This window comes from Hyaena hyaena, unplaced genomic scaffold (genome assembly GCF_003009895.1).
Source record: "Hyaena hyaena isolate Hyena2069 unplaced genomic scaffold, ASM300989v1 scaffold_1617, whole genome shotgun sequence".
Lineage (NCBI taxonomy): Eukaryota > Metazoa > Chordata > Mammalia > Carnivora > Hyaenidae > Hyaena > Hyaena hyaena.
Window position 1 is genome coordinate 24,954 of NW_024082255.1, and position 24,014 is coordinate 48,967.

The 24,014-nt window shown below is 34.6% G+C and overlaps 2 long non-coding RNA genes across 2 annotated transcripts; one reads left to right on the top strand and one right to left on the bottom strand.

Annotated features, from left to right (window-relative positions):
- The first annotated feature begins 257 nt into the window (after positions 1-257).
- Positions 258-2,520, top strand: LOC120226186. Its single transcript, XR_005526959.1, has 2 exons — positions 258-339; positions 2,150-2,520. It is a non-coding gene; the product is annotated as an uncharacterized LOC120226186 (long non-coding RNA).
- A 1,276-nt stretch (positions 2,521-3,796) lies between these two features.
- On the bottom strand, positions 3,797-13,081 carry LOC120226189. Its single transcript, XR_005526961.1, has 2 exons — positions 12,558-13,081; positions 3,797-4,064 (listed from the first exon to the last, which is right to left on the bottom strand). It is a non-coding gene; the product is annotated as an uncharacterized LOC120226189 (long non-coding RNA).
- Positions 13,082-24,014: the final 10,933 nt, after the last annotated feature.

The window sequence follows — 24,014 nt, forward strand, 5'->3', positions numbered from 1 at the left end:
AATTGCCAATCATGCTTCTTGGCCAGATGGAGTCACTAGCTTGGCTCTGCAAATGGGGAGAACCACTGAACGGCTGTGGTCTGCCAAGATCTGCATGTTGGTTGCTGTGAGCTCCACCTCCGTCTGTATCTCTAGCTTATCTCCTGTAGTCTGGACCCTCTGGTTCCCCTGGTGACCACTGTGAGGCAAGACCTACGTGGGCCTCACAGGAAGTGTCCTCTAATGCTAGGGATACTGGAAGTCCACTTTGGGCTCTCCCCCCACTGTAGAAACCATAAGCATAGGAAGATGTTCTCAGAGCAGTGCTGTGCCATCTTGGGCAGGGGGAACATGTTCAAGGTGAAACTGCTTCTTTTTTCCTTCTAATGCAATTTTCCTTTTCTCAGTTTTTGTGGCCCAAGGGGTTGCTTCAACATTATTCGTTGTTTATGGGATTTTCACCCAGACATCCTATGTATGGATAGTGGATGGCTGATCTGTCTGTGAGTAGTGTTGAAGTTGGGAACCACCTACTCTGCCATATTGTGACATCACACTTGTCAGGATTTTTAGTTGTTTAGTTTACTTAGTTGAATAGTTCTCAAAATTTTTGGTAGCAGGGTCACTTTGTTCTCTGAAAAATTATTGAAAACTTCAAAGAGGTTTTGTTTATATGGGTAAAATCTATAGATAAATACTGCGTTCAATATTATAATGAGAAGTTAGCTGAGTATGTATTTATTGATTCACTTAAAGTGACAAAAATAAAACATAGAGGACAATCTGTAATATATGATTTTATGAAAGTGTCGCTATATTTTCAAAAAAAGGTGAGAGAATGTAATTATTTTATAATTTTGTAAGCCACTTTAATGTCTGGGTCAATACAACAAAGTTGAATCCTTAGAATCAGTTGCATGTTTTTTGAGTGAAAGTACCTGCAGAGTACTTGGTCTTACAAAGATGTGTAGTTAGAAACAAGAGGCAACTTTAATAGCATTTCAGATAATTATGGCTATTCTTCTTTGATATTAGAAAAAAACTTGAAAAGTGGTAGTTTCTTAAAGGTCAGTTGCAATGCAGAATCTGAAACCTTATCAATAAATTTCAAACTCTGTTACATAAGCCCATTTGCACTTTGAATGGATTTTTTATGTCTGCATGACTTTGTAACATCATTCACTGATCACTTGGTAATATTGATTCATAGTATTATGCAGACCATTCAAATTTTGACACATTTTATTATTTAATATCAAAAATCTCATTCATAAATACCATGACAAACCTTATTTGAAAAGTCTTTAAGTATTGGGAAACTGTCAAGCTCATGGTAACAGATACAAACTTTCCAAAATTGTAATTTTCTACTTGAAAACTAGAATTTTATCACTGGAAACAAAGCTTTTCAGTTATGTATTTCTTTATTTTTTGAAAAGAGAAACTGTTTTCAAGGATATCAAGGATGTATCTGTTAAATGGCTGAGCCTTTACCATTGTAAAGACTCTACCAGTCTTTTTTTAAAGTGAAAATTATAATAAATTTTGAGTATAGTTAACACACAATGTTACATTAGTTTCAGGTGTACAACATAGTGATTGAGCAACTCTATGTGATGCTGTGCTCAGCAAAACTGTAGTCATCAACTGTCACCACATGACACTGTTATATCATCATTGACTATATTCAGTTTATTGTGACTTTATATCCATAACTTACTACTTCCATAACAGGAAGCCTCTATCTCCCACTGCCTTTCACCCATTTTGACTACCTCCGCACCATGGCTACTATCAGTTTGTTCTCTGTATTTGTTGATCTGATTCTGTTATGTTTGTTTTTTCATTTGTTTTCTTTTTTAAATTCACATATCAGTGAAATCAAATTTGTCTTTCTTTTTCTGATTTATTTCATGCAACACAATACCTTCTAGGTCGATCCATTTTGCTGTAAATGGCAAGATCTCATCCTTTTTATGGCAGAGTATATTACATTGTATCTATCTATATCTATTGCTATTTATATCTATATATCTATATCTATCTATAAGATTGACTTTAACTAAAATGCCAGCAGACTGTTGCTTTTGTATCATCAGTGCAAGTGTCAATGGAATATATATATATATACATGTTAAATTTCAGTTTTGTTTTAAAAACTTTTAAATAGGGGAGCACAGAAATTATTTTGGGATCTACTCATCTGGCCTCTATGTGATTCTGGAGCCTATGAAACAACCATAAGATGACCTCATGGATGTGCTGGGTTCACTGTGAGATGGAAATTGTCCAACATTCCGTTTATCACATGACTTCCCCAGTCTTTCGCTCTGACCTATGAATTGGTAGCAGCGTTCTGCGCCTCCAGGGGGTTAATGATGACTGAGAGCCAGTGATCAGTAACTGTACAAACATCTCAGCATGTCTGTTTTCCTATATATTCTATTCTCAGAACTGGTCCTGGGTATCTCTGGCCAAAGGCAGAAAGAAAATGCCGTGTATCCTGTGGCACTGTCATAAAACCTTTTTTGAAGGGTCCTAGATCTTTTCATCCTCTTGGTCTGTGAAGTAATCCATTCCTGTGTAACAGAGGGGATTTTACTTTCTCTATTATAGTGGCTTATTTCTGCGCCTTATACACTAATTTAGAGTTATTTCTTTTGTGTGTGTGTGTGTGTGTGTGTGTGTGTGTGTGTGTGTTTCAAATAGAATTTGGGAAGTGTATTTTACTCTTTGGAACCTCATATCAAACAATTCTGATAAATAATCAGCCCTGCTGATTAATAAAGTAACTAGTGATTTTATGCTCCCTTTTAGCCTTTCCTGCTTTGGGTTTCCATCTGTCCTCTGGTGTCTTTCACAGGCTGCGAGTATAGCCCCTACAAGCCTTTTTAAGGATGTTGGTATTGTCTCCAGTTTATTTGTCACACCTTGTTGAAGTAAGTGGTTAGGCTCTTCTGTGAGATGTAGTTAAGATGAAGGGAAGCAGAGCTTGTATGATAATCTACTTGAACATTCCATGTTTGCATTCCCATATTGTAAGATGGAAAGAAGATCTGGTCTTGAAGCCCTAGTGAATCCAGGTTTCAGTCAGTCACCTCAGCAAACTTCAGAACCTCCTGAAGATGCTCAACTTAGTCTGTTGGGTCCAGAATCTTTGGTTACGTATATTGGGCTGTATTTAAATATATGTGTTTTTTAAATTATGAATGTAACAAACAAAAGCAATTTCTACAATTGCCTAGATTTCTACTGATATATAGTTAGAGTAAGGCTACAGTATTTGTGGCATGCGAGGCTTCTCATCTCAGGTAGAACTTTGCACTGTCTGAGGGTACATTGAGATCTGAGTCCACTTATAGATGTGATGGTGATTGGGATGGTTGAGGTGCAATATAAGGTCAGTTGGTGTCCCTTGCAAGGTAACTTGCCTAGGAACAGTCCCTACATGGTTTTTAAATCTGCCAAAACTAGACCATCAGACAAATTTGTCATATAATCACAGTCATCCAAATTCATCCATAATTTATCATTTCAATTCTTACAGTCCTACTTTATCCCATAAATTTCCTAATTTTAAATAATTAGCTATGCCAAGAATGAGAATTAATTTTATATGGTATTTTAGCAACCCACATTATCAGACCTTGAATCTGATATTTTATGAAAACAGCCCTATAATTATAAGAAATAAGTCATTATTTTGGATGGTTGAAACTCCCCAGTTCTCTGTGGTTTGGGCCACTAATTTAAAATCTTTAACTTGCCATTTTCTTTCTTTAATCATTTTCATAAAGGGAGAAGGAGACAGTTGATGCACAGTTTTCTCCATCAATACGTTTTATTGCAGTAGTCATTTGACATTTGGTCTTTCAACAAGTTATCTTAATTGACTCTTTATTCCAGATTACCACAGAATAAAATTTAACTATTTTGTCATCACATGCCATGTTCTAGTAGGTTCCATTTTCCAGTAGTAACCAGATAATAACTGCCTTCAGTGATAAGCCATTCAAATAGTCAAGTTGATTTCCTTCCTCAAGTGTCTGCCACCTTTTCTGGCTCCAGTGCTGTGGCATTCAAAACTGAGATTGGAAAAGAGCAAATATTCTCAGTATTTTAGGAAAATATTATTAATGTAAGAATATAGTTGCTTATACAATCTTTGAGAATCTAGGAAATGGTACTTAATAAGCTACTCTTGTAACTAGAAAATTTAAGATAAGAAAAAAATCTGCCATAGCTACAATTCAACAAAAGGAAAATGGAATAGACGGCATCTCTTGCTCTGCACCCAAACTTTCCTTTGTCCATGAAGAAAGAAACTAGATATGGAAATACTGAGAATAGTCTTTGCCACCAAAGTTGCTAGGAGAAACTCATATACCTGTAGCTTTGATTCTTGATAGGAAATTTTAAAGCAGCAAAAACTTACCTTTTGTTCTCCTTTTTAAATATTTCATGAATGCATTTAATTACTAGGATCTTATTTGCATTCAGAATGCTAACTGAAGAATCAGAGTTTATATTTTCTGGTGATTCTATTAAAAAGAAGCATACTAGATGAGAGAATGAAGAGAGTGTACCTTCTATATCCAACCTACTTACTATGTCTCTATATTGCTTATAACCTTCAGTGGCTCCCTACAGTCTTCAAGTCAATTTTTAAAATATTATTTGAGCATAAATAATGTACTAGGCACTGTGATAGTTATAAAGAAACAGTAAGTTCATGAAGCCTAGCATCAACAAGTTAAAGCAAATATTAAATGATTTGGAATGAGTGAGGAAAAGACAGTGTACTATGGCAATGCAAGGGGAATGGGTTTAAAATGGTGTAGGTAGTGAGAGAGCGAATTATAAGTTGTAAAGTAAAGGAAGATATTAGCCAAGCTAGTATATGTCTGTATGTATATAGAGGACTTGAAGGAAGATCCCAGGGAAAAGACCAAGTATTTAAGTTATGAGAGAAGGTAATACATCATGGTGATAAAGAAAATAAAGTCACATAAAGTACGAAAAAAATAGCTCGAGATAAAGCTGAAGAGGGGGATACCATATATTATAAAACATGATGAAGATACACTTTTTAACATGAGAGCAGTAGCATTCTATTAAAAACACTAAGTATGGAGGTAGCATAATCGTATACTTGATTTTTCAGAATATAATTGATTGCATGATGAACAATATAATGGAGGAGACAGGGAGGTGAAATAGATTTTCCAAGATGGTGAATCAAGCAAGAATGACTACAGCCTAAAGTAGACTGATAGGGATGGGAGCAATAGAGGCCAGAATATTTGGAAGAGAGGGACTAGAGGATTAAGTTCTATATTATTAAGAGGAACAGAAATTACAGCATTGTTTATAATTGAGATTTTTTTGACACTACAAACACAATCAACACCATTTAGCTAATTGTGATATAGTCTTAATACATAGTTAAAAATTTCCATGGTCATGAAGACTATTTTAAATGTATTACAATATCTTTATATTTTGCAATGAACAATGAGCAGCTTATGCTATTATATGTATAAAGTGAGATTATCCTAATTTTTTTGTAAGAGGTTGTGTGTATGTGTGTGTATGTATGTGTGTGTAAAGAGAGGAGAAATTCTCCTAAGGGAAGAATGCAAGAATAGATGTAAAATGTGATCCATAGATATATATTGGAGTTTATGTGACACATATATTATTTCCTTTTTTGAATATTTAAAATTTATATGAAAATATAACAAAGCACATATAAAATGCATTTTAAAAATAAATATCAATGAGAGAAAAGAAAAAAAGCTAGAGGCATACTTCCTGATTTTTAAACATAAATATGTATTACATATTATATTTATTTATATGTATATTTAAATATATATTACATAAGTAAACAGTATGGTATTGACATTTGGAAAGTTATATAAATCAGAAGGCAGGAATTTCCATTCATACAAAAATAATTATACTGTCAGTATAATTATCAATAATAATTGATAATTATTAATCAGATATATATTTTTTCCAACACATTAGTTTATCCAGTGTTTCTTTTTAACCTAATTTTTGGTCTCTCTCTTTTTTGCTTTTGGTCCTTCACAGGAACAAAAACACCTAAATAAACTCTAGTAATCAAAGTTGTATCTCACACTAATTTATTTAGATTGTTTTAACTAACGCTCAGGCATTTATTTAGAAGTAAGCAGTCTGGAGGCCCATCTAAATGGCATGACACCATTCATTATAGGATTCCTTCTTCTTTGGCATTACCAAGAATTGTCAGTGCCATACCTGCCTGGAGATTTCCAACTCTCCAATTAGAATGCCTGCTTTTTAAGATCGGTATATTATTTACACAATTAAGTGATTGCTTTAATTTTTTTTTTTAATGTTCATTTTCTGAGAGAGTGCTCATGCTTGAGCACGAGTTCGGTAGCGGCAGAGAGCTAGGGAGACACAGAATTTGAAGCAGGCTCTAGGCTCTGAGCCATCAGCACAGAGCCCCAAGCGGGGCTCCAATCCAGGAGCTGATGTGAGATCTTGACCTGAACTGAAGTTGGATGCTTAACCAGGGTACAGGGCTCGCAAGTGCCCCTAAATGGTTGCTTTTGTATTCTAAGGGTTTAAGGATCTAGGCTAAGGGCTGGCTCTTAGTTCCGAAGGATTTTTTAAATCTCTGAATCCTTTCTTTCACAAAAAAATCTTAGATTTTTAGATATAGCTGGTTACACATGACTTCATACCATAAGCCCTGTCATGTATTTATGAATTTGTGATGCATCCAATATACTTACACATTCACTTGGGTGACATATTATACCCGTTTCTCACGTGAGAAAACCAGGATTACAAATTTCGTATGAGACTAAATTTCTAGAGATTCTCATTTCAAATCCAACACTTTTTAATCATTTATCCTACCTTTTAGTAATATCCAGTTAACTAGATGACCTAGAGAGCTGTAATTAAAAATGGCTTCTTAGTCAATCAGAGAATTTTCCTTTAATTTCTCTAGGTAATTTATTTAATTTTGTAAACAGAAGTAGATGAAGACTGTTGATTTATAGAGTACATAGCACTAAACAGTTCACATGCTTAAGGTGTAAACAGAAATGGAACAAATGAGAAGAGGAACTTTTGAATCCTCCCACACTTCATATTTGGCTATTGTCTCTTTAAACCACAAAAGTTGTGAACACACAAGATGGTTCTGTTTTTCCTATAATTTACTTTAGCATCTAAGCTCATTGTTTTAGGTTACCACATACTTGCCCATATCCCTCTGTACAGTAACATACACAATTTAAATAATGTGATATACTCAGTTTATAATGGTAAATGTCTTACTGGTGTTATAAATCAAGAAAATGCAAGAGACAAATTATCCTGAAGAGATAAAACTTTCTGGTCTTTCTTGTTACCTGTAAAGCCATTGATATGCTAGATACTAGAATCTGGTGTATTTTAAGAAAATTATTAATATTCAGGCTTAAAAAATTCTGTTGTGTCAGAATGGTGTAATAGATTTTATATCAGTTCTGGTACTTTGGATACAACTAAAAGATGGATTCTGACCACTTATGCTAAAAGCTATAATGAAGTGTGTGGAATAGTATAAAAAATTAGGCATTAAAATAATGATAATAAGAAATTTTGGTCCTATTTGGAAGGAGACTGGTGCCAATTAGCCAAAAACTCCTCAAACATTCTAAGGAAAAATGATCTATGTCGCAGTTTGCCTTAATCTGGCACTCTGAGCAGTCACATGGATGCATTTACACATTTTAGTAGATACTTTTTACTATCAAGAATTCTAAAAATTAAAGGATTTGAAGAAACTAATTTTCTAAGATTTAGGCTGTATTTTATAAATAATGAATTTATATTATACATAGTTTAAGTAGAAGAAATTTAAACTTTTTTTTTTTATTTGTAGAGGTCACAGACAATTTAATATACCACCGGATATTTAGAACATTAGTTGTTTAAGTAGCAGTATGTTAATCCTATCCTCAAACAGGGCAAATGCCCTCACCCTGATTGGTTTTATATACGAAAAATGATTTATCATGTTAAGTATACTTTTAAAAAAGCATTAATAATGATAAGAAATGTCATTATTCACCTTCTGGCCTGATTTAGAGTGGCTTGATTAGAATATTTTTTCACTCTGATATTTTTAATCTTACACATGGATTTGTCACCATTTCTGTGAGACATTTGCCCTCTAAAGATGTCAAGCCTTGTGTAATTGCTATGCTAGCTTAGTGTACAACCACTATTATTTTTAAATCTCTACATAAATAATGGGTGGCCCCCAAAGTCTTACAGTTCTCCAAAATCTAAACTGCATCTGATAGAATTAAGCTCTCTTCAGGCAAAATAAACTGTAAATGATTTATTCATCTTATTATTTAATCAAAGAACCGTGTTCCAGGGATAGATGAATATAATCTTACAAAAAAATCAGTCACTGACTGAGAAATGTTGTTTAAGCTATTTATTCCTGAAAACAGAATCCCAATCTAGGCTCTGAAGTTCTTATCCGGGAGTTCCCCTAAATCAACTAGGGTTCCATTGTAAATCCCAGCAACAGTGCCTTAGATGTCCCTGCCCTTCCTTGAGGGAAGAATACGGAAATGCTTCTGTATTATATAGAAGGTACTAGTAACTACAAATGGATTATTAGGATTATCACTGAAGATGACGAGATTATACACAATTCTTGGCTAGCTAAAATGTTAACACTGAGATTTCTGGTGGGCTGCGGGTACGCTTGGGAGGAGCCAGTCTCTTGGAATGCCTGCTTAACTGCCCTGACAGGGGAATGCCCAGGGGACGGCCCTCATTAAGTGTTTCTTCAGTCCTTGGGGAACCCCATTATCTATTCATTGTATACAACGATTAGCAAAACAATAGGACACAGAGACCCTTGCCCTACATCTCTGATTTGATTAGTCTCTTGTGCTTGTTCACTTTTAAGTCATGCACCCTTTGTTTTTCCATGCCTGAAATGTTAGAAGCCCTCTGTACAGAGCAAACCAAGATTTGTGATTGGCCTGATACTACAATAAATGATAATATGAGTCAGGGAAATGGGGTCTTGACCCGTGCCTTCTCCGCGCCTGCTTAGCAGTGTGGAGTAATCTTTCATCCCTCAGTGTGGGTTTGCTAGCCATTCCTGGCAAACTACTTATTTTTAAGTAAAGTAACTATTTTTGTTTGTTTGTTTGTTTTGCTTTATTTTTGTCTATGTTTTGTTCTGCCAGGGATTATTGCTACTAATTCCCAAGAGAAGATCAATAATAATAGGTATCAGGGCAAAGGGTGGGTGAATAGAGATGTTGTAGTAATGTTAAATTCATAGTTAGTTATGTCCTCTGAAAGGTTATTTGAAAGCAAGGCACTATTTTTAGTTTAGCACTTCAGGTATATAATCTTACTTTATACTCACAACCATAATGTGCTCTACTTCTTTGATAGATAAGGGAACTGTACCACACAGATATAAAGTCAACTTCCAATGTCAGTTACCTATGAAGGATTTTAAATCTGGTGTTCCCTGTCCAGGGATTTCACCATCAACAATACGGTATTACTTAGGGAGGAGCTAGCTCTTAAATATCGGGCCTGACTAGTTTATATAAATGAGAAGCTTGGGCTTTGGACTAGCCAACCCACTACTTTCTTTCTCGACACCTGGAGCCCCAGTGCAGACAATTTGTTCTTTTCCTTTGAGTCTTAAATCATTTGACAGTCTCTGCAAAGTGGTATCCTGAAGTGCAGCACTATTGACTCAACACCCTTATCCTCCTCAAGGGAACATTGATCATATAGATGATAAAGATATAACTGAGAAACTGTAAGAGAAGATTAACCAAGGCTGAGGGGTTCTGGGCTCTAGAAAAAGGGAAGTGCCTGGCTCTCATACTTCAAAGCAGTGTTTGATGAAGCTTCTACAGTGATTCTCTGGAAACTCTCATCAAGAAGAGGGAGGGAGGGGCCCCTGGGTGGCTCAGTCAGTTAAGCATACGACTCTTGGTTTTGGCCCAAGTCATGATCTCACAGTTCATAGGAATGAACCCCGGGTCAGGTTCTGCACTGACAGTGTAAAGCCTCTTTGTATCCTCTGTCTCCCCCTGTCTCTGCTCCTCTTTGCTTGCTTTTCTCTCAAAATAAATAAACATTTAAAAAAAGAAGAAGAGGGAGAGAAAGTGTCTGCTGGTACATATCTGAGCCTCTCCTTCCTTGCTCAGACCCTCTTGGAACCATGTACACTTTGCTCAGAACTGGTGGAGCCTTCACATCGGATGCCTAAAGTTTGTTACATATTGGTTCAAATTATTTTATGGAAAAACTAATCAGGAATTCCAGAATTTTGTTTGCGAACATTTGAACCCATACTTTAAGCATTCTATTAAAATTTAGCCCTACAATGACAAGCCTTCTTAAAGCCTTCTTTTTCTTTTCTTTTTTTTTAATTTTTAAAATGTTTATTTATTTTTGAGAGAAAGAAACAGACGAGTGTGAGCAGGTGAGGGAAAGAGAGGGAGACACAGAATCCAAAGCAGGCTCCAGGCTCTGAGCACAGAGCTTGATGCAGGGCTCAAGCCCAGAAACCGTGCGATTATGACCTGAGTTGAAGTCAGAGGTGTAACCGACTGAGCCACCCAGGTGCCTCAAGACTTATTTTTTAGTAGCGTGAGTTGCCAAAATACCCTTGAACTAAGTTGTGTTGTGTGCTCCACAAACTATGCACTAAACTGTTTTACAGTTAGAAGCCTGTAACTTCTGATATTAGGAAATTCCAACACTAATGAAGAATGCTGTTCTTAGGTGTGGGTGTACTGGAGTCGAATGTGTGAAATATTTGGCATGATCAAAAGATGATGACAGCATTTGACAAAATACAGAGTGGAAATTAATGTACACTACACTGTATACAGAATACTTAGGCTGAATAAAAGTGTCACAGGTAAAATTTTTAAAAGGTTATTTTCTGTCAAATGCGCTGGATGATGAAAAAAGGTTGGTGTTATCAGTGTTATCTAAGGATTATCCTTTTTCTTACACATGCCACCTCTCCTCCAATTGGGTATTTAATTTCCTCTGAATTAATTGCTAACTTAGTAAGTATATTTCTTATCCTCTCTTTAATTGAGCATTAGGTCTCTGTCCTATAAAATCTTTCTGAATTGTAGTAGAACTTTGAGGGTTTTTTTCTTTGTAGATTAGCAAAAATGCATTCTTGTTTTCATATTACCTTATTCAAAATCTGTATGTGCTTTCCTTAGTTTTCTAGTAAGTAGATATAAGAATCACGTGTTGTAGATTTACAGTTTGTAAAGTACTTTATTCTTAGACTATGAATCTTAATATCTGTCTTGCCTGATGACTAACACTGAAACTGACCCCACTTTACCGCCCCTACATGGACACATACGTCTGTTGTTGATTTGCCTAAAAATGTTACACTGCTTTGCCTAAAAATGTTACTCTGTGAGGTTTTGAAAACTCAGTGCCAGAAGGAACAACGTGCAGTACAATTTACACAGTGGAAGAATGTAGTGTTGGACCTTTCAACCACTCTTAAGAACAAGACTTTTAAATTGATAGTTGCAGAATTATGGAGTGTTTTTACCTATTGATCTTTTGCTAATCCAATTAGCACATTTTGCATGCATGATTTAATAAATCCTTGAATCACAAAAGGATTTTATGAACAACTCTCTGAATTCAAAAATGTGTAAAATATTATATGCTGCGACCAAGGGTGAACTCATATGTAGTTTAATATAGATACAGGTGTCTGCATACAAAAATGTTTCTAGACATCTTCATATACACACATTAGAGTATGCACTTCCATACCCTTTGTCAACTGAGAAGACCAGTAAGCAACGACACTCTATCAGCAGTGAGCACATTTAAGATCCAATTCTTCATTTCTAATCCGTTTCTCCAGTATAAAGAACTAAGGCTCCTTGCAAAGTGGCTTGTCCCATGATTTGGGGGCAGGAAATACACAAGATGGGTCTGGAGCATCTGACGTTGCCAGAAAGCAAGGAAGTACTCAAAAACGAGCAATAACAAATAGCAACAAGAACAACAAAAACAGGAGCTGACTAAACTTTGGCCAAAGTTGGAACATTTTCAACCAAAAAATAAATAAATAATCACTGAATTATAACTCAAAGTATAAACTAAGTATCTCTGAGTCCATACTGATACAAAGTATTATTTAAATAAATGACTGTAGAAAGGAGATAAATCCCTAAGCTGAAAAATTACACAACACTTAAATACACCCACTATCTTCAGAGAGGGAGAGAATAACTCCCCACTCGTTAAATATGGGCTGCACATAGTGATGCAATAGCAAAAGCACAGTATTGAAAGAAGAAAGAACAACCTTGCCTTTCTGTGCTACCCAGAGAGGTGTCTATACAGCCTTGTTCTGTGTTCCTATAGTAACTTTAAGGGAAACTTTCACAATGTCTGGAGCCCTTAATGGCCTGCAAACGAAGGAGGAAGATGTCCTCAAATTCCTTGCAGTAGGAACCCGCTGAGGTGGCACCAACCTTGGCTTCCAAAGGAACAGTACATCTACAAAAGGAAAAGTGATGGTATCTACAGCACAAGTCTGAAGAGAACCTGGAAGAAGCTTTTTCTGGCAGCTTGTACCGTTGCTGTTGAAAATCCTGCTGATGTCTGTGTCCTGACATCTAGGAATACTGGCCAGCGAGCTGTGCTGAAGTTTGTTGCTGCTACTGGAGCCACCCCCATTGCTGGCTGTTTCACTCCTGAAACCTTCCCCGACCAGATCCAGGCAGTTTTCCAGAAGCCAGGACTTTTGGTTTACTGATCCCAGGGCTGACCACCATCGCTCTGTGTGACACAGGCACTCCTCTGTGCTCTGTGGACATCGCCATCCCTTGCAGCGACTCAGTGGGTCTGATGGAGAGGTTGCTGGCTTGGGAAGTTCTGCACCTGTGTGGCACTGTTTGCTGTGAAGACCCGTGGGAAGTGATGCCTCATCGTCCAGATTTTGAAGAGATTGAAACTGAACGGCAGGCTGCTGCTGAAAGGCCGTGACCCGAGGAGGAATTTCAGGGTTAGTGGACTTCTCCAGCTCTGAGTTCACTGCTACTCACTATGAAGTCACAGACTGGGCTGAAGGGGTGCAGGTACACCTACTCAGCAATTCCCTATTGAAGACTGGAGCGCTCAGCCTGCCACGGAAGACTGGTATGCCGCTCCCACTGCTCAGGCCACTGCATGGGCAAGAACAACCACTGAGTGGCCATAAGCTCTTCTTCCACAAAGGCAAAAAAAAAAAAAAAAAAAAAAAGGTTGATGGAAAACAAACCATTTCTAAAAAAAATATAAAAAGAACAACCTTACAAACCTTACAGTGACAAAAACCAATAGGCACTATTATCTCAACCACATTATCAAGATCAGCATGAACAGTGATAAATTATGTACACATAATTTAGGACATACATTGTATGATATTACATGATAAAAATGTCATGGTAGTTCTTCTGTCTTTCTCTAGAAAACACAATAATAATCAATAAATTTCATTAGAGGGACATTCTACAAAAACACCTTACCAGTATTCCTCAAAATTTTTAAGGTCACCAAAAATAAGGAAAATCTGAAAAACTCTCTCTGACAAGAGAATGCTAAGGAGATATAACAACTAAAAGAAATAAAGTATCCTAGATGGGGTCCTGGAACTAAAAAAAAATGACATCAGGAGATAAATACTGAGGAAAACTGAAAACTTAGAGATAAAAATGTAACAGATAGAATCTCTCCAGTTAAATAGAGAATTCATTTGGGGGCAGCAACTTCTGTGTGTATCAATGAGAATCTCAAATAGTATGGATTCAGCTGAGGAGGAAAATGACCATATATTCGGCATCATACCAGCATATTTATTTATTTAAAAATAACTGTTATATGCCATTATATTTTCTTGGATTTTGAAGAAAAAAAATTGCTGGTCGAATGTATTATAATTAAGAGCAGTTCATTAGACGAGAAGAACGTAAGCTCTTCCGTTTCTTTGCCGTTTCTTGCCACAAATTGCAAGAACATCCCCAGATTAAAAACAAAACATAAGGAAAGGAAAATTCATCACTAAATATGTTTTTAAGGATTGGTAAATAGAATCATTTAAAGACACTCATTTCTAACTTAATGCCCAATTAATGACTCTTAAAAAAGAAACAAGTGATAATCCCTTAGAATACTGGAGATCAGAAAGCCTAATTCCACATCCTTTATCCTCTAAGTGTTCATGCTAATCAGTGCAAACATCATCATTTTGTTAATTGTGCTTCTATTTTTGTTACAAGTCACATGTTTATTTAAGTTAGGTAAAAAGTATAATGTCATGTGCTAACAAATAATACTATGCCTTAGTGAAATACTATGCCTTAGGCAATTATTAAAAACACAAAAATTTATGTATATGTTAATTTGGCTTTAATATAACTTTATATCACCAAAATAAATGCAAAATAAAACTAAATAAGATTTAGTATTGACAATAAAGATAAGTAGAAAAAGTTGGTTTGCCAGACTTATATTTTATTTTATGATTTATTATATAATTATGTATTTATACATTACAATAATTTATTAATTTGTAATAAAGCATTTCTTTCTTGTTTTTGAATCATTTTCCTTTGATAATGTCAACTCTTTATATATGAACTAGTAGATTCCATTTGTTATTTAACAACTCTAGTAATGCTGTACAGTCATCAGTTATATCAATGTATTTGTCAGGATGAATTTCTAGAAGTTGAATGTTACCATAAATATAAGATATTCCCTACATTTAAGTGAACAAATAAAAAGAAATTCTTACTATTAATCTCTTACTTTATATAGTTACATAAAATATTTTTTTCTTGTGATGAGAACCTTTAGGATCTAGTCTCTTAGCTCTTTCAAATATATTATACAGGGTTATTAACTATAGTCAAGGTGTACATTACATAAGGTAATGAAACTTAATGTGTTTATTGCCTAAGTGCAAGTTAACTAAACTTTCTGTGGTAATCGTTATAAACATGTATATGTATATATGTACACATGTTAGGTTATTATATATTACATCTTAAACTTATATAGTACTTTATATCAATTATATTTCTATAAAACTGAAAGAAAAAATGGCCATTTTGAATAACTCAAGGTTGATGATTAAAGTTAATGAGATTCAAGTTCATGAGATTTAGGAACATGTTTTTTTTACCTTGGGGTAAATACCTAGGAATGGAATTGCTGCATTGTGGGACTTTAACTTTTAAACATTAAGAAACTGCCAAGTGTTCTCTAGAGTAGCTGTATTCTTTAAAATACTTGGTTTTATCAGTTTAAAAAATGTTTAACAAGTCTGTTGTGTGTCGGCGTATAGTTTGTCCTGTTTTCTAGTTGTTTAAGTGAGCAAGGGAGAGGGGACAGCAACCCTAGTTCTCATGGCTCAGTTACAAAGACAAGTCTCAACTTGAGTTGTTAAATAATGTTAGTGCTTTCAATCAGGAAGTAACTACATTATTTAATATAGTAACGTTAGCATCATTTAACATAATTTTAAAAAATAGCAATCTGAGAACAAGAAATATTATTGTAATCAAAGGCCATAAAAAGATTGCTGAAATTGTGTGTGTGTGTGTGTGTGTGCGCGTGCGCTTGCGCTTGCTCGTGCAGGCGTTAAACAGTAAGGTCAATATTACCAACATCAAAACTATTAAAAAATACAGGAACAATAAAATATGGAGGCAAAAATACTGGGAAATCTTGTTTCAGAATAAGTGTAGCAGCAGCAGGAGAAAAAGTAGCATTAATGTTTAAATGAAGAATCAAATTATAGGAGTTTAAGAAAGAAGTGGGGTGTAAGACTGGCAAGATTATTACATCATTAAGACCCAAACAGTCTTTACACAAAGGATCCACATTTACTTGCATTTTTTCACAATAACAGCAGCATTTCTCTCTGCTTTGTAGGCTGACAAGTATACACTTAAAGGCAATTCCTACGAAAGTTTTGCTTAAAGACCTGTCTTCTAAGAACAGTAAGCATAAATCTCAATTAACCATAAAATGTAAAACTGCTGTTTTCTCTTATCTAACATACTGTAAGAGCTATTACTAATATTACATTCTAAGCACCATCTCTTATTTATCACACCTATCTACTTTTTCACGTCGGTTTAAATAACTTGCCTGAAGTCTCAGAGCTAGTAAGCATCTTTTCCAAAATATTGCCTGGAAGCTGCCTGAGCCTCCTGTTGGCATTTCATTGTCTGTGCTAGTTGTGAGCAATTAAGATAATAAATATCAAATCAGCATAACCTATTTTAATCTTTCAAATTGCCACCCAGGCCAATCTGCAGTTTCAGTGATAGGAGTGGGAAGATATACTCATAGAAAGAATGCCCAGATTAGGTTCCTCCAAATCCTGCAGCACCTGGGTGGCTCAGTCGGTTGAGCATGGGGCTCTCAATTGTCTGGTCATGATTGTCTGGTCTTGAGATGGAGCCCGATGTTGGGTTTCACACTGGGCGTGACCACTCTCTAAATAAATAAGTAAATAAACTCCCCCAAATCTACTATTTGTGAAAATGTAGTCAAAATTACCTTTGAAAATTACTGTAGGAGTAAAAAAATATCTGAAATCTAATTTTGTAGGAGCAGTTAAATTACTTTGTTCATTTCTTTGATATTTAGCCCTACCCTAATTTTGTACACACACACACACACACACATACTGGTTTATCAATAACATAAATCTAGGATTATATGAATTCTCATTCTTTTCTTTTATAAATATATATTTTTCTGATATTAAGATCATATAATTGAAGAATTTTTAAAATCAGAAACCTTAAATCTCCTTAATTCAACCAAAATTGAATTTGAATATTATAGCATTTTTAATTGAGTATTGAACCCTACCAAATTAAATCATATGAAATAGCTGTCCTGTGTTTAAGGCTTCCATGAATAGGTGTTTTGATTATCAGTATTTCCATAACTAAATTGAAACCTTTTCTAATGATATGTAGGAAAGTATCTAGAGCCAGCCAAGATAAGGTTTTTAAATTAAACCGTAAACAGAGTCCAAGCTGTAATATACAGCCTCTTTTTATGGAATACAATTCCAATTACCTCTAATCCCCATTTGATACAACTTTATGTCTGATTCTGTCTTAAATGCATAAAAAAATGGAATATTTGTGTATATTTGAAGTATAGCCTTATATAAAATTATATCGATATTTTCCATATTCGTTCTTAGTTTTCCTTGTAGTTACTTTCTGATTGAAAAGCTTTATCTTCCTATTAATTTATTCCTATCAATAACAAAAAATAACCTGTGTCTCCTATAATTTTATTATAGAGTTCCTCATTTTCTTGAGACTCACTGGCCTGCATAAATGAAAAATATCTCTACATCTGAGGTTGGACCACTAAGTTATATCTGCACTCACTCAACAACATTAGTATTAAAGAATCACTTAAACTCAAAATTCCTGGGTGAAATAAATAATTTTCTTTTATTTTTAAAATATAATGCTTTCACATATCCTGTAAAAAATGCCTAGCCAATTATATTGCACATATTTCAGTGACAAGGACCTGTACCAAATCTTGGACTTGCCTAAACTGAAGCTGGTAGAACATGAGCTCTTTGAAGCATTTTGTTTTCTGATTGATTGAACATCAGATTTTTAACAAATAGATACCCCGGAAAATTCTTGCTCAATTCTTAAAAAATGTTTCTTATAATTATCACATTTTGATAGAATAAAATTGAGACCAAATTGTGGCAAATTTCATCAGTACTGTTTATAATCTAATGGGAATTCAAGTTGGTAAGTTGTGCTTTTTCTGCATGTCTTACATTATTTATACATAGCAAAGTTCTTTTTTTTAACTTCCCTATTGTAACATCACAAAATGAAAGGTGTTTTTCATAAATTTAATCGAGCACAAAATCAGTTGCAGGAGCAAGCAAATGCAGTTGAGACCTCAAAGTCTCACTCTGCTGATTTTAACTGTGATGCATGACCAGTGCATTGCAAAATCACTTTGAAAAATGAAATGATGTGACTGTATCTATCTGTTTATCTATCTATCCGTTCACCTACTATCTATCTAACCATCTATCAATCCATCTACCTGTTCACCCACCCACCTGTTTATCTATGTATGTATCTATAATGATTATCAAGAAATTAATGTGTACATTAACCCCTGCAGAAAATCAAAGCTTGGGAATTTGTTAGTTGTGAATTTTTCTTACAACTATTTAAAATGAAATCTCCAAGTCTTTACATAGGTTGAAACCTATGTACTTTTTGGAGTAAACTTATCTTCCTGATGCATTTTCTATATTAATTATACATTATATAGCCCTTCTTTGCCAAATCATGCACAGAATTATGGTTAAAATAAAAGAAAAGTATCTAATAAGGAATTAAAACATGCTACAAAAGCCACAGTGTTACCTCTTTTTCCTAGAGGCTTTATTTCCCTTTTTAAATAGTTTTTCATTCTTGTAAAACACGTACACTCGGATTTTTGTATTTGACCTTAGACTTCGAAGTTTATCTGTAGACATTCCTTGGAAATAACTTACAGTTAAAACAATAATGTACACCCAAGGGCATCTGGGGAAGGAATTACATTTTTAGAAAAAAAAAAAGTGAATTCTCTATTAATTTCTCATACTGCATAATACGACATTTACCGTCTGGTGTGTTGGGACTCCAATGGCCATGAGATACAGTCCGGTTTGATGGACTTCTGCCTTCAGTGATTTCATTCCGCCTATAGAGACAGGATCCCAAAGGGCAGCATTTTGGGAATTTGTTCACTTACTGTGAGAGTACTTGAAGAGCACCTCACGGGGTTTTATTTCATCTCTTTGCCTCTGTGATACTTATTTAAGACACTGTGAAGACTGTGATGGGTTGTGTATTACAGTACTGCCCGTTCACTGATGACATTTTGATTTATGTGACTTTTTCTTTTGAGCTGGAAGGAAAAGAATTGTTTTTGTTTTATTTTTTTCTCTCATAGGGAACTATTTTAGATAAAGAGAAGTGTAACCTTTTTAAGTTTTATCACAACTAAAACAATAATATGTTTTAATCCTTCTGAGATATGTATTCTTATTTATGGGCTGTATTTGCTGTGCTGCTTTCTACTGGTGGTTTTGCCAGACTGCTGTACTCTTTCAGTGTTTAAAAGTTACATTCTTAATATTGTATTTCATTGTGCCTGATGGGCCTTTAAAATGACAGAAATTTGGATTTTACATGCTAGACTTCAAAAATCTCCGTTCATTACCCTAATGATAAGATTCTATGTAACATTTCATATTTTAGGGCTTCTGCCACTTTAAAATGTACAACAAGGAAGCAATCCCTAAGTCTTCTTTCATTACATAAACAGCTTTCTTTTAGGCATGAAGACTGTACTAATAAGTACTCCTAAGAATGATCCTTTGATATTTTCAAAATATTAAAAAATGCATTCTAAACAATTAAAATGTGTTAATTAAATTCAGTATAGTTTTACTGATATGTGATTTTTATTATACACAATCTGAAATGAATTAACCAGATATTGCAACTGTGGATTACCTACCATATATTAGGTTCCCTCAGCATTTGGTTTTTATTTACACTTCACAGCAATACTTAATGCTAAGTATTTTCTTTTTAAAAAATAGGTGAAAGAAAGATGCAAGGCAGTTAATGCAAACACAGTATATGGAATCACTTTTGTTTATGTGGGTGGTGGAGCTGGTTTTTAATACCAGCTATGCAAACTTGAAATCTGGTATTCTTTCAAGTAAACCACAGCTGTGCAAGGCTGTCTATTTTCCTAGATATCTGTATTTTGTGATTAATATTTATTTCTACTCTTGGTCATATTCTGTGATACTTAGGAGAATTCTGGCCCACACTTACACTGGCATCTCACGGTGTCAAAATGTAATCGAGAGTAGGAACTGAGCTGATAGGTTGACAGTTGAAGCTGCAAAGGGATCATTTCTTTGATAAATGCATCCTTCTTTGACTTGTGATTCAAGAACTGTGTTTATGTTCAGAGCATTGTATTTAAACTCTTAATAGTTAATCCTTTCCCTTAATAACATTTTTTATTTTGTTATAAAGAATTTTATCTATGGAATGATTTAACTATCATTTATAAATTAACATTTATAAATGAAAGACACATAAATGATTATGGACCCCTTTGCATTCTTTCTTTTAGTAATAGATTTATTGAAAACTAGTTCATATATAAAATTTTCTCGCTCTATTTGTACAGTTCAGTTGTTTTTAGTGTCTGGAGGATTGTATGACCATCACTACTATTTTTAAAACATTTCACTTACAGGGCGCCTGGGTGGCTTAGTCCGTTAAGCGTCCAACTTTCGCTTAGGTCATGATCTCGCGGTTCGTGGGTTCGAGCCCCGCGTCGGGCTCTGTGCTGACTGCCAGCTCAGAGCCTGGAGCCTCTTTCAGAGTCTGTCTCTCCCTCTCTCTCTGACCCTCCCCTGCTCACGCTGTCTCTCTCTCTCCTAGAAATAAATAAAAATATTAAAAAAAAAAAAACATTTCACTTTCCTTAAAGGAAATCTCATACCCCTTAATCACTCACACTCTATTCCCACAGCCTGTAGTCCTTTAGCAACCAATGGTCTACCTTTTGTCTCCCATTTCCTTATCTGGACATTTTCCTAATCTGGACATTTTCCTAAAATGGAATTACATAATATGTGATTTTCTTTTCCTTTCTTTTTTTTCCTTTCGTCTTTTTTTTTTTTTCCTGTATTCTTTGCTTAGAATAATGCTTTCAAAGTTCATCTAGGTTGTAGCATGAATCAATATTTCACTCTTTTTTAATAGCTAAATAATACTCCATTCTTTAGAAATACCACAATTTTTTCCATTCCTCGAATAAGGGATATTTGGGGTGTTTTCATTTTTTGCTCTTATGAGTATTGTCACTATCGATATTTACATATGTTTGTATAGACACATGTTTGCAATTGAGATAATACCTAAGAGTTAAATTGCATATGTTTAACATTTTTAGGAACCCTCAAACTTTCCAAAGTGTCAAATGGCTTTCCAAAGTGGTTAAACCTTTTGACAATCCCGCCACCAGTGCATGAAATTTACAATTTGTCCATGTTTTTACCAATGTTTGTTGCTGTTTTTGTTTGTTACTGTTTTAGTAAGTGTGAAGCATATCTCATTGCAATTTTTCTTTGGATTTCTCTAACAATTAATGCTGTTGAGCATTTTTGCATTTGCCAATTGACCATTTATACATCTATGGAGAAATGTCTGTTCAAATTCTTTTCCATTTTCCAACTATCTTTCTATTGTTGCATTATAAGTATTCTTTTTATATTTTGGCTATAAGTCCCTTATCAGACATATGGTTTGCAAATATTTTCTCCTATTCTCTAGGGTTTTTGTTTTTTTTTTTTAATTTCCTTGATGGTATCCTTTGATGCATATGTCTTTAACTTTGAAGAAGTCCAGTGATCTATTTAGACTTTTTTTGCTTGTGTTTTTCCTATTGTATCTAAGAAACTACTGTCAGCTCAAGGCTGTGAAACTTTGTTCCTATGTTTTCTACTAAGCGTTTTATATGTTTACCTCCTAGATTTAATTCTGTATTCCAGTTTAATTTTTACATATTGTGTGAGACAGAGATCCAAATGTTTCTCTTTTCTGTCCCTTTGCCTTTTTCCTTTTTCATTCTTTCTCTTTTTTTTACGTGTGTAGATAGTTGTTCTAACCTTTTGTAGAAGAGAATATATTCCCTCATTGAATTGTCTTGGCCTATTGTCAAATATCAATTGACCATACATGTAAGGATTTACATGTATGTCTCCGTTTTAATTCATTGATCAATATGTCTGTCCTTACACCATTTCCACACTCTCTTGATTATTGTCACTTTGCAGTAACATTTGAAATCAAGGAAAGTGAGTTTTCCAATTTGTTCTTCTTTATTCACATTGTTTTGACTAATCTGAATCTCTCAAATTTCCCTAGTAATTTTATGAACATGTTGTTAATTTTGGGGGAAAAAAAAGCATCTGGGATAGTGCTAAGGATGAATTTGGACATTCTTGCTATTTTAACATTTCTCGAATGATGATGGACATTTGTATATTTAGTTACCATTTAACTTCTCACAACAGTAGTATGTAGTTTTAAGTGTATAACTCTGTATTTTTGTTAATTGTAACAAGTATTTTATTCTTTTTGATATCCATTGTAATTAAAACTATTTTCTTACTTTCACTGGAGATGTTTGTTTATGCCTCTGTATGTAAACATATTAATAGTTTTGAGATTTCCAGATGTCAGTATTTCTGTAAGTATTGGGAATTTGCCTTAAGTATTAACATCTATCTATCTATTTAATTTATAATTTAAATTCAAGTTAGTTTATATATAGTCGTGATTTCAGGACTAGAACCCAGTGATTCATCTCTTATATATGACACCCAGTGCTCATCCTTAAAAGTGCCCTCCTTAATGTCCATCACTCTTTTAGCCCATCTCCCCACCCTCCTCCCCTCCAGCAACCCTCAGTTTGTTCTCTGTATTTAAGAGTCCCTTATGGTTTGCCTCCCTTTCTGTTTTTATCTTATTTTTCCTTCCCTTCCCCTAGGTTCATCTATTGTTTCTTAAATTCCACATATGAGACAAATCATATGATATTTGTCTTTCTCTGACTGACTTATTTTGCTTAGCATAATACCCTCTAGTTCAATTCACATTGTTGCAAATGGCAAGATTTCATTTTTTTTCATCACCAAATAGTATTGCATTATATATATATATACCACATCTTCTTTACCCATTCATCAGTCGATGGACATTTGGGCTCTTTCTGTAATTTGGCTATTGTTGATAGCACTGCTATAAACATTGGGGTACATGTGCCCCTTTGAAACAGCATTTCTCCAAATACCTTCTAATATAATTGCTGGGTTATAGGGTAGCTCTATTTTAATTTTTTGAGGATCCTTCATACTGTTTTCCAGAGTGGCTGCAGCAGTTTGCGTTCCCATCAACCATGCAAAAGAATTATCCTTTCTCTGCATCCTCACCAGCATCTGTTGTTGCCTGAGTTACTAATTTTGGTCATTTTGACAGACGTGAGATGGTATCTCACTGTGGTTTTGATTTGTATTTCCCTGATGATGGGTGATGTTTTCATGTGTCTGTTAGCCATCTGGATGTCTTTGGAAAAGTGTCTATTCATGTCTTTTGCCCACTTCTTCACTGAATTATTTGGTTTTGGGTGTTGTTTGATAAGTTCTTTATAGATTTTGGATACTAACCCTTTAGCTGATATGTCATTTGCAAATACCTTCTCCCATTCTGTCAGTAGAATTTTAGTTTGGTTAACAGTTTTCTTTGCTGTGTAGAAGTTTTTATCTTGATGCGATCCCAATAGTTCATCTTTGCCTTTGTTTCCCTTGCCTCCCAAGACAGGTCGAGTAAGAAGTTGCTGTGGGTCATGGAGGTTGATGCCTGTTTTCTCCTCTAGGATTTTGATAGTTTCCTGTCTCACATTTAGGTCTTTAATCCATTTTTAATTTATTTTTGTGTGTGGTGTAAGAAGGTGGTTCAATTTCATTCTTCTGCATGTTACTGTCCAGTTTTCCCAGCACTATTAGTTAAGAGACGTTTTTTATGAGATACTCTTTCCTGCTTTGTCAAAGATTAGTTGGCCAGCATTAAATTATTTTTACTTCTGTATTCCAGAGAACAGTTATGGATACGGCACTACAATAATGATAATAAAATCAGAAGTCCTGCTATGGGTCAAGTGACATGAAAATTTAGGCAAAGGATCATTCTGTGATATACTTCAGCTTATCTAAATAAAAAAAATTATTTACAAATTAGGGGAATCAAAGTTAATTAAATGAATCCTTTCAGGGTATGGCAACCGGTCAG